General features: G+C 62.6%; 1 non-coding gene across 1 annotated transcript; it reads left to right on the plus strand.

The window, feature by feature from the left end:
- The first annotated feature begins 8,049 nt into the window (after positions 1-8,049).
- LOC123360715 lies at positions 8,050-8,239 on the plus strand. The gene has a single exon (XR_006576053.1). It is a non-coding gene; the product is annotated as a U2 spliceosomal RNA (small nuclear RNA).
- Positions 8,240-8,600: the final 361 nt, after the last annotated feature.

Genomic DNA, 8,600 nt, shown 5'->3' on the forward strand with positions numbered 1-8,600 from the left:
TGTGTGCGAGATGGGTGAGGAGGGTGTCTAGAAACCACTCCCCTATAGTTTCTTTTCTCTGATTTCCTTTAGAAAATCTGAAGCAGGGAGCAAAAACCATTGTCTTTTCTGAGGCTGGGAACTCATGGCCTTCAGATTATGAGAGTCATGTGCTGCCACCTGCACTAAGAAGGCTTCAAAAAAGTTTTAGGCTCAGTGCATACAAGACCCTCCTCCAGCACTGACGGGGGCAGGGAGGGAGCTGGGGGTGTCTGGAAGAAGCAGGGAGATTTGGTGACCAGAGACCTGTCCTGGCAGGTTTCTCAGCAGCAAATAAATCAGTTCACGCTGCCAGTGAACGATCTCTTGGAACTAATGGCAGCACAGGGTGGATATTTCCAAGCTATGCACTTACTTCAACGTTTTAGAACTTGCTCTCCTTTTCCCACCATGGCACTTTCCACTTGAGTTAGGCAAAAATGTTGAGGAAACTGCACAGGTAATAGAAACCAGTGCTCTAGATAAGGGTTGAACTCATAACCCCAGCATGAGCCCCCTTTGCACTAACCAGTTGCACCACGGCAGGTGCTTCTTAGACAAAGCTGGGCAGCAGGCAGTTATCAGTCTCTGTGGGTCACACCTTTGCCTGGTAATTGAAAAGCTGATGCATCAAACCTAACTCAAGATGCAGCTTTTCAGCCATGAGACTCCAGGACATTTCAACAGGAAGAAAATCGCCTCAATTCTGGTTTAGCCCCATTTGACTCCTTTTGCCCATCTTCTCTCCCCCCCCCCCCGTTTCTTTCCTTCCCCACTGGGGCCGTGCAGAGAGGAGCCCCACTCAGTCTCTGTCACAGAGAGTCTGTATCCCATAAAAGGAGGGAGGGGTCGCTCCAAAACACTGATAATGGGGAGGGGAGGGGTGTGCATGGTTAGGGGGAGAAAGGATGGAGAACTAACAGTGGGGCCCAGAGAGATTCCCCCAGATTGGGGAGATCCCCTGCTGCCCCCCATCAGCCATCTGTGGGAAGAACAACTTGGGATTGCATGGGGAAGCCACCTTTAAAAACACATGTGTAACATGCTAGTTACATTTTAATAAGACCAAGCCCCCTCAATCCCAGGGTCACAATCACTGGAATGATTTTGTCCTGATATATTACCGGCCGCAGACACAAAGCGAGTCAAATTACAGCTTCTTGGCTCCTTAGAGCTAAGATCAAATCGTAGTGTCTGTTCTTATCAGTTTAATCTCTTTTACTATGAGATGATATACTGAGGGGACGTGGCAATGTCCCAAAAGATGGACCCTGCGGCTCCTGCACTACATCCCAGGGAGCCAACCCCTGTCCAGGAGCACTCTGCTGCCCTGCACAGGCTCCCGGCTATAGTACCCCCTAGGGTCCCAGGGACATGCCGAGCCAGGAAGTCTGGAGACCGAGGTGCTGCTGCAAGCAGCTCCCGCATCCCAAAACCAACGGAGCGAGACCCCACCACACGGGGGAGCAGGCGTCACGCTGCCCAGCTGCCAGTGGACCGCCCTGCTATCCGCCTGCCGCCAGACAAACCCCTGGATACTCATCAACAACCACAGCCTAAGAAACCTCTCCCTGATGACCAGCAGCTGCAAGGAGCCGACCCGACTGCCGAGCGCCAGCTGCTACAGAAAGAGCACCCCCCACCGCTGGAGGAACCTACAGCCTCGTGATCGCTAATACCAGCTGGAGCGCGTTCCCGCCCGCCTCAACTGCCGGAGGAGACGCCAGCTGACCAACCGCTACTCCCCATGGGTAAGTGCCCCACTACACCCCAGCCCCGGACCCCCCAGGGGGACCCCCCCACAGCCCCGCTACCGGGAGTTCCCTGCCCTGCGCCGCTGCTGCAGGGGCTACCTGGGGAGCCCCACCGCGTACTCGGGCCACTGCCTGAGACGCGGAAGAGTCCCTGCCCCATGCCCTGGCCGATGCGCTCGCCGGGGAAGCACCGCCATGTGCCCCAGCTGCTGCTGCCCTGGCGGTCGGGGGAGCCCCCCGGCGTGCCGCTCCTACTCGGGCCGCCGGGAGATCCCGGCCCCGCGCCCCAGCGGCCGCCGCCCGAGCCGCCGGGGGACTCCTGCACCGCGCCCCGGCGGCCGCCGCTCGAGCCGCCGGGAGATCCCGAACCCGTGCCCCGGCTGCTGCCGCCTGGGCGGACCGGGGAGCCCCGCGGCGCTCTCCTGACGCCGCTACTCGGGCTGCCCGGGGACTCCTGCTCCGTGCCTTGGTGGCCGCCGCCCGAGCCGCCGGGGGATCCCGGCGGCCGCCGCCCGAGCCGCCGGGGGATCCTGGCCCCGCGCCCCGGCGGCCGCCGCCCGCGCCGCCGGGGGAGCCCGGCCCCGCGCCCCGGCGGCCGAGCAGCCTGGGGAGCCCTGCCGCGTGCTCCCGCCGCTGCTGCTGGAGCCGCCGCGGGACTCCTGGCCCGCGGCCCGATTGCCGCTTCCTGGGGGGCCCCGCGGCGCGCCCCCGCCGCCGCCGCTCGAGCCGCCGGGGAACTCCTGCCCCGCACCCCTGTGGCCGCCGCTTGAGCCGCCGGGAGATCCCGGCCCCGCGCCCCGGCTGCTGCCGCCCGGGCGGACCGGGGAGCCCCGCGGCGCGCTCCTGACGCCGCTGCTCGGGCTGCCCGGGGACTCCTGCTCCGTGCCTCGGCTGTTGCTGCCGGAGCCGCCCGGGGATCCCAGCCCCACGCCTCGGCGGCCGCTACCGGAGCCGCCCGGGGATCCCAGCCCCACGCCCTGGCGGCCGCTACCGGAGCCGCCCGGGGATCCCGGCCCCACGACCCGGCGGCCGCTGCCCGAGTCGCCGGGGGATCCCAGCCCCGCGCCCCGGCTGCCGCTGCCCGAGCCGCCCGAGGATCCCAGCCCCACGCCCCGGCGGCCGCTGCCCGAGCCGCCGGGGGATCCCGGCCCCGTGCCCCGGCGGCCGCTGCCCGAGCCGCCGGGGGATCCCAGGCCCGTGCCCCGGCGGCCGCTGCCCGAGCCGCCGGGGGATCCCAGGTCCGTGTCCCGGCGGCCCCTGCCCGAGCCGCCGGGGGATCCCAGCCCCGCGTCCCGGCTGCCGCTGCCGCCCGTGCAGCATGAGGAGCCCGGCCACGTGCTCCAGCCGCTAATGCCTGAGCCGCCGGGGGATCCCTGCCCTATGACCCAGCCGCCCGTGCAGCCTGGGGAGCCCTGCTACACGCTCTGGCCGGAGCAGCCAGGGGATGTCTACCCTACGCCCCGACTGCTGCTACCCAAGGGGCTCTGCCGCATGTTCCTGCCGCCGCTGCTCTGGCCGGGTGATCCCTGCCCTGTGCCCTGGCTGCCGCTGCCCGAGCGGCCCGGAGAGCCTCGCGGGGTGCCCGGGCTGCCGCCGCCGGGAGACTCTTGTCGGGAGCCCCAGCCGCGGCCACTCGCGGCGCCTGGGGAGCCCCTTGATGTTTTTCAGCAACCAGGAGTCTGCCCCCGCGCGAACACACCGCTCCAGACCCCGCGAGACCTGACTGCCGACCGCTGAAACCGCCAAGAGACGCCTCCCCTGTCCTCCTGCGCTCACCAACCACACACCCCGCACCCCAGGAGCCCCAGACGCCACGAGATGACCCCCCTGTTCTCCTGCGATGGCTGGACACGCCTCCTGCACCCCAGCAACCCCCGCCGCTGAGGGACAACCACCCTGACCCCCTACAGGACACCCACACCTCCCAGGAACCCCAGCCCCCGGGAGGAACCCCAAGTACTCCCGAGACACAGCCACTGCTGAAGGACGCCCCCCCCCCCCACCAGCCGTGCGATGGAAGACGACCAGGAGGGCCCTAACGCTCCACAAAATGGCTGCTCCGCCCCGGACACCGTCTACCTCCAATACCCCCTCACCACAGACGCGCTCATCTGCCCCATCTGCCTGCCGCCTCGACGCTTCCATCTCCTCGGAGGGGTCACCAGACATCTGAGGAGATACCACAACCAGTCCACCGCCTTCAGCTGCGCCCTTTGCAGCCTGCCCTTCGAGTCCCAGAAGAAATGCAAGGCACATCAGGCCAGCTGCAAGAAAGCCCGCACAACAACAGCTCCGGTTCCGGTCCCCCGCCATCCTGTGTCCCAGCCCGCTGCTCCCGCGCTGCGAAGAGCCAGAGCGACCCTGCCAACTGCTGCCCAGAAACCCACTCCAGCCCCTGCGCTGGTGGACCAGGGCACTGCGGCCAAAACGACGACTACCACAGCGAGAAACGTCGACCGAGCCCCTACCAACTGGAGTCCCTTCACACCCACCCAAGTCTCCCGGAAGCTCTCTGAACTAAGGCGTCTCAGTGCCCCCTCCAACCAATGCGACCCCGCCCCGAGAAGGGTCAGCGCTCCGCCATGCGTGGCCGCCCGAGACCCTGCCGCTGGAGGCACCAAGGCTGGCTCTCGGTCACCAGCCACAAGGGGTGCCAACGCAACTCCTCAGCCCGCCCTGCGAACCCCACCCGTCAGGGGAACGAGGATCACCCCCCAGACCGCCCCGCGCACTGCTACCATCAGCGGAGCCAATGCCACGAACAGACCACAGCACCCGACCCCCGCTGTCAGACGGGCCGACACAGACCCAAAAGACACCAGGCCGATTCCTGCCACCAGAAGGTCATGCGCTCCTACAGCAACCCCCCAGATGACAGCTGCACACGTAAGACCGGGCGTCACCTCCGCACCCACCGTCCCAAACCTGATCCCACCAACAACCAGTAACGATGCTACTCCACTGGTGGCTATGCCTCAGGAACCACCCGGAAGGTCCCCTGAGCCGCAAGCGAGACAACCCGTTGACCACGTGGCAAATTCGCTGCCCACGCCGACCGAGGAGCCGGAGGTCCGACTGCCGATGATTAGGCCAGCCACGCCCTGGCAGGCCGCCTGGATCGAGGAGCTCCAAGTGGCAGGCTCCTTTGAGGAATTCGACCCGCTCATCGACAGACTCACCCACGAGCTGTCGGCAGAGATTACTTCCAAGAGGACACCAAACCAGATGACCACCCGGCCTGCCTTCAGACGACCCGTCCCAAATCGCGACACCTCCACCAGAGGAACTGGAAGAAGGAATGCCAGCCACCGCTACGACCCGGCAGCAGCTTCAAGGATCCAGAAACTGTACAAAACAAACCACCCCAAGGCCGTAAGAGAGGTCCTCGACGGTCCCCCGTCATACTGCATGATCCCGCCCGAGCGCCTCTACAACTACTTCCTCGGAGTGTTCGGTGACATGCCCAGGAACGACGCGCAGCGTCCGGAGTGTCTCCGCCCCCTGCCCCGCGTTACCGATGCAGACTACCTAGAGGCCAACTTCATGCCTAAAGAGGTGACGGCGAGACTCTCCAGAACCAAGAACACCGCACCCGGAAAAGACGGCATCCCCTACAGCCTCCTCAAGAAACGGGACCTCGGCTGCCTCGTGCTCTCCAACATCTCCAACTTGTGCAGGCGCTTCGGCCGGTCTCCCACCTCCTGGAAGAAGGCCATGACTGTCCTCATCCACAAGAAGGGCGAGCGAGACGACCCCAGCAACTGGAGACCCATCTCTCTCTGCTCCACGATGTACAAACTGTACGCCAGCTGCCTGGCAGCCAGGATCACGGAGTGGGCGACGACCGGGGGAGCCATCAGCCCGGCCCAGAAGGGCTTCATGCCGTCGGAGGGGTGCTACGACCACAACTTCCTGCTCCAGACCGTCCTCCAGGCGACCAGGAGGGAGCGGAGCAGTGCACGGTAGCATGGCTCGACCTGGCCAACGCCTTCGGGTCCATCCCCCACCACCACATCTTCAACACGCTACGGGAGTTCAGGATGCCGGAGACCTTCCTTCGCCTGATCCGGGAACTCTATGAGGGCTGCAGCACCACCATCCGCTCGGTGGAAGGAGAGACCACCGAGATTCCTATCCGCAGCGGCGTGAAGCAGGGCTGCCCCCTCAGCCCCATCGTCTTCAACCTCGCCATGGAGCCGCTCCTGCGGGCGATCTCCGACGGCGCCGACAGCTTCGACCTGCACGGCGAGAGGGTGAGCATCCTGGCCTACGCGGACGACCTGGTCCTGACCGCGGACGACCCCGAGAGGCTCCAGGGCATCCTCGACACCATTGGGAGAGCCGCGGACTGGACGGGACTCCGCTTCAATGCCAAGAAGTGCGCGTCCCTCCACGTCGATGGGAGCAAGAGGGACTCGGTGCTGACTATGGAATTCCTAATCCAGGGCGAGTCCGTCGTTCCCCTGGCGGAGGGGCAGGCGTACCAACACCTCGGCACGCCGACGGGCTTCCGCGTCCGGCAGACCCCCGAGGACACCATCCGGGAGATCCTGCAGGACGCTGCCAAGATCGACGCATCCCTGCTGGCACCATGGCAGAAAATCAATGCCCTCAACACCTTCCTGATCCCCTGCATCGCCTTCGTCCTGAGAGGATCCACCGTGGCGAAGGTGCCCCTCAACAAGGCGGACAACACCATCCGGCAGCTGGTGAAGAAGTGGCTGTCCCTACCCCAGAGAGCCAGCAACGAGCTCGTATACATCGCCCACCGACACGGGGGCGCCAACGTCCCCCGCATGGGAGACCTCTGCGACATTGCGGTCGTCACGCACACCTTTCGCCTCCTGACGTGCCCGGACGCCGTGGTAAAGAACATCGCGACGGCCGCCCTGCGCGCTGCCACCGCGAAGCGAATCAGCAGAGCTCCCTCTGACCAAGATGTGGCCACCTTCCTGAGCGGCTCCCTGGACGGTGAGTTCGCCTGGGACAGGAGCGACATCGCCTCGCTGTGGACCCGCGCCTGCAACGCCACGCGCCGACTGGGAAAGCAACTGGGCTGCCGATGGATGTGGAGCGAGGAACGGCAGGAGCTAGGAGTCCTGGTGCCACATATCGGGACGGAGGGCAACACCGTCGTCAACCCCGAAGCCAGAGGCATGCTGGAGAGGTCGCTGAAGGCCGCCATCCGCGCGCTCTACGTGGACACCCTGAAGAAAAAGCCGGACCAGGTCAAGGCTTTTGAGGTCACCAGCAAGTGGGACTCCAGTAACCACTTCCTCCCCTCAGGCAGCTTCATCCGTTTCGCCGACTGGCGGTTCATACACCGCGCCCGGTGAACTGTGTCCCCCTCAACGGAGCCATCCGCCACGGGACCCCGGACAAACGCTGCCGGAGGTGCGGGTACGCCATGGAGACCTTGCCCCACGTCCTGTGCAGCTGCAGGCCCCACGGCAGAGCCTGGCAGCTGCGCCACAACGCCATCCAGGACCGCCTGGTGAAGGCCATCGCCCCGCACCTGGGAGAGATCGCCGTCAACTCCACCATCCCCGACACCGACAGCCTGCTGCGCCCGGACATCGTCGTCACAGATGAGGACCGGAAAAAGATCATCCTTGTCGACATGACGATCCCGTTCGAGAATAGGACCACGACCTTCCGCCAAGCCCGAGCCCGCAAACTCGAAAAGTATGCTCCCCTGGCCGACACCCTGCGAGCAAAGGGCTACGAGGTCTACACCGATGCTCTGATCGTTGGGGCCTTGGGCGCCTGGGACCCCCTTAATGAACGCGTGCTGAGGACCTGTGGGGTGGGCCGTCGCTATGCGCGGCTCATGAGATGCCTAATGGTCTCGGACGCTATTCGATGGTCCAGATACATTTACACAGAGCACGTCACCGGCCACCGTCAATACCAAGAGTGAGCCGGCGTGGCTTCGCGCACCCATAGGGCTGAAGTGACCTGTAGACTTCCCCTGCTGGACTTTATCCCCTGAGCCCTGAACCAACCAAACTGAACTCTGCCCCGTGAGGGTCATCCTATCATCATTACCCAGTCCGCTCATTTATTCATGCCCACGACTATCCATAACCTGTTTGTATGAGTGATGTACCCTCACTGCTTGCTGGCTGTACCTTGAACTCACCCACCGTATACCCCGCACTGGGGACATGACAGACTGTGTATATGTATATGCCGTCCAATACCCAAACGCTAACATCCCCCTACAACCTGTATGTTACCCCCAATGACACAATAACTGACGCTTCAAACACTTTGTATCGTTTATTTGTAAATATTCTCTAATAAACTTTAAATCTGTTCTTATCAGTTTAATATCTGATAGGTCCTTTATTTGAGGACTGTATGTTAAATTGATTTTTGAAACAAGGGGATGGAATAGGAGCTTGCTCTGTCCACCCCATGCATTGACCTGGTATTGCAGTGTCTCCAGGATCAGTGTCTCTTCTTCGGGGGGAAATTATCTGGTTAGAAAAGCAGAAAAAGTTTCACTCTAAAGATGCTGATTTGAGAAGATTTTTTTAAAGTAGTTGAAAAATCAGGTCTCTTTAGCACTTTGGTTTCTTCATGACAACATATTGTTAAAATTTATTGGGAATGTTTTCTGAGTCTACAGATATGAGTTTCTTTGTCTTGCTGGAGGATTGCTTTAAAAGCTGAGATTCTTCTGTTTGTTGTGAGTCTTTTCAACAACATGAGGAACGAATGCTTTCCGGACTGAGGGTCTATTTAGGAGATGGTTGGTTGGGGGGGGGGGGTTGTGTGTGTGTGTGTGTGTGGGACACAGATTGGTAATATTTGAGGTCACAT

Source organism: Mauremys mutica, unplaced genomic scaffold (genome assembly GCF_020497125.1).
Source record: "Mauremys mutica isolate MM-2020 ecotype Southern unplaced genomic scaffold, ASM2049712v1 Super-Scaffold_100297, whole genome shotgun sequence".
Taxonomy (NCBI): Eukaryota; Metazoa; Chordata; order Testudines; family Geoemydidae; genus Mauremys; species Mauremys mutica.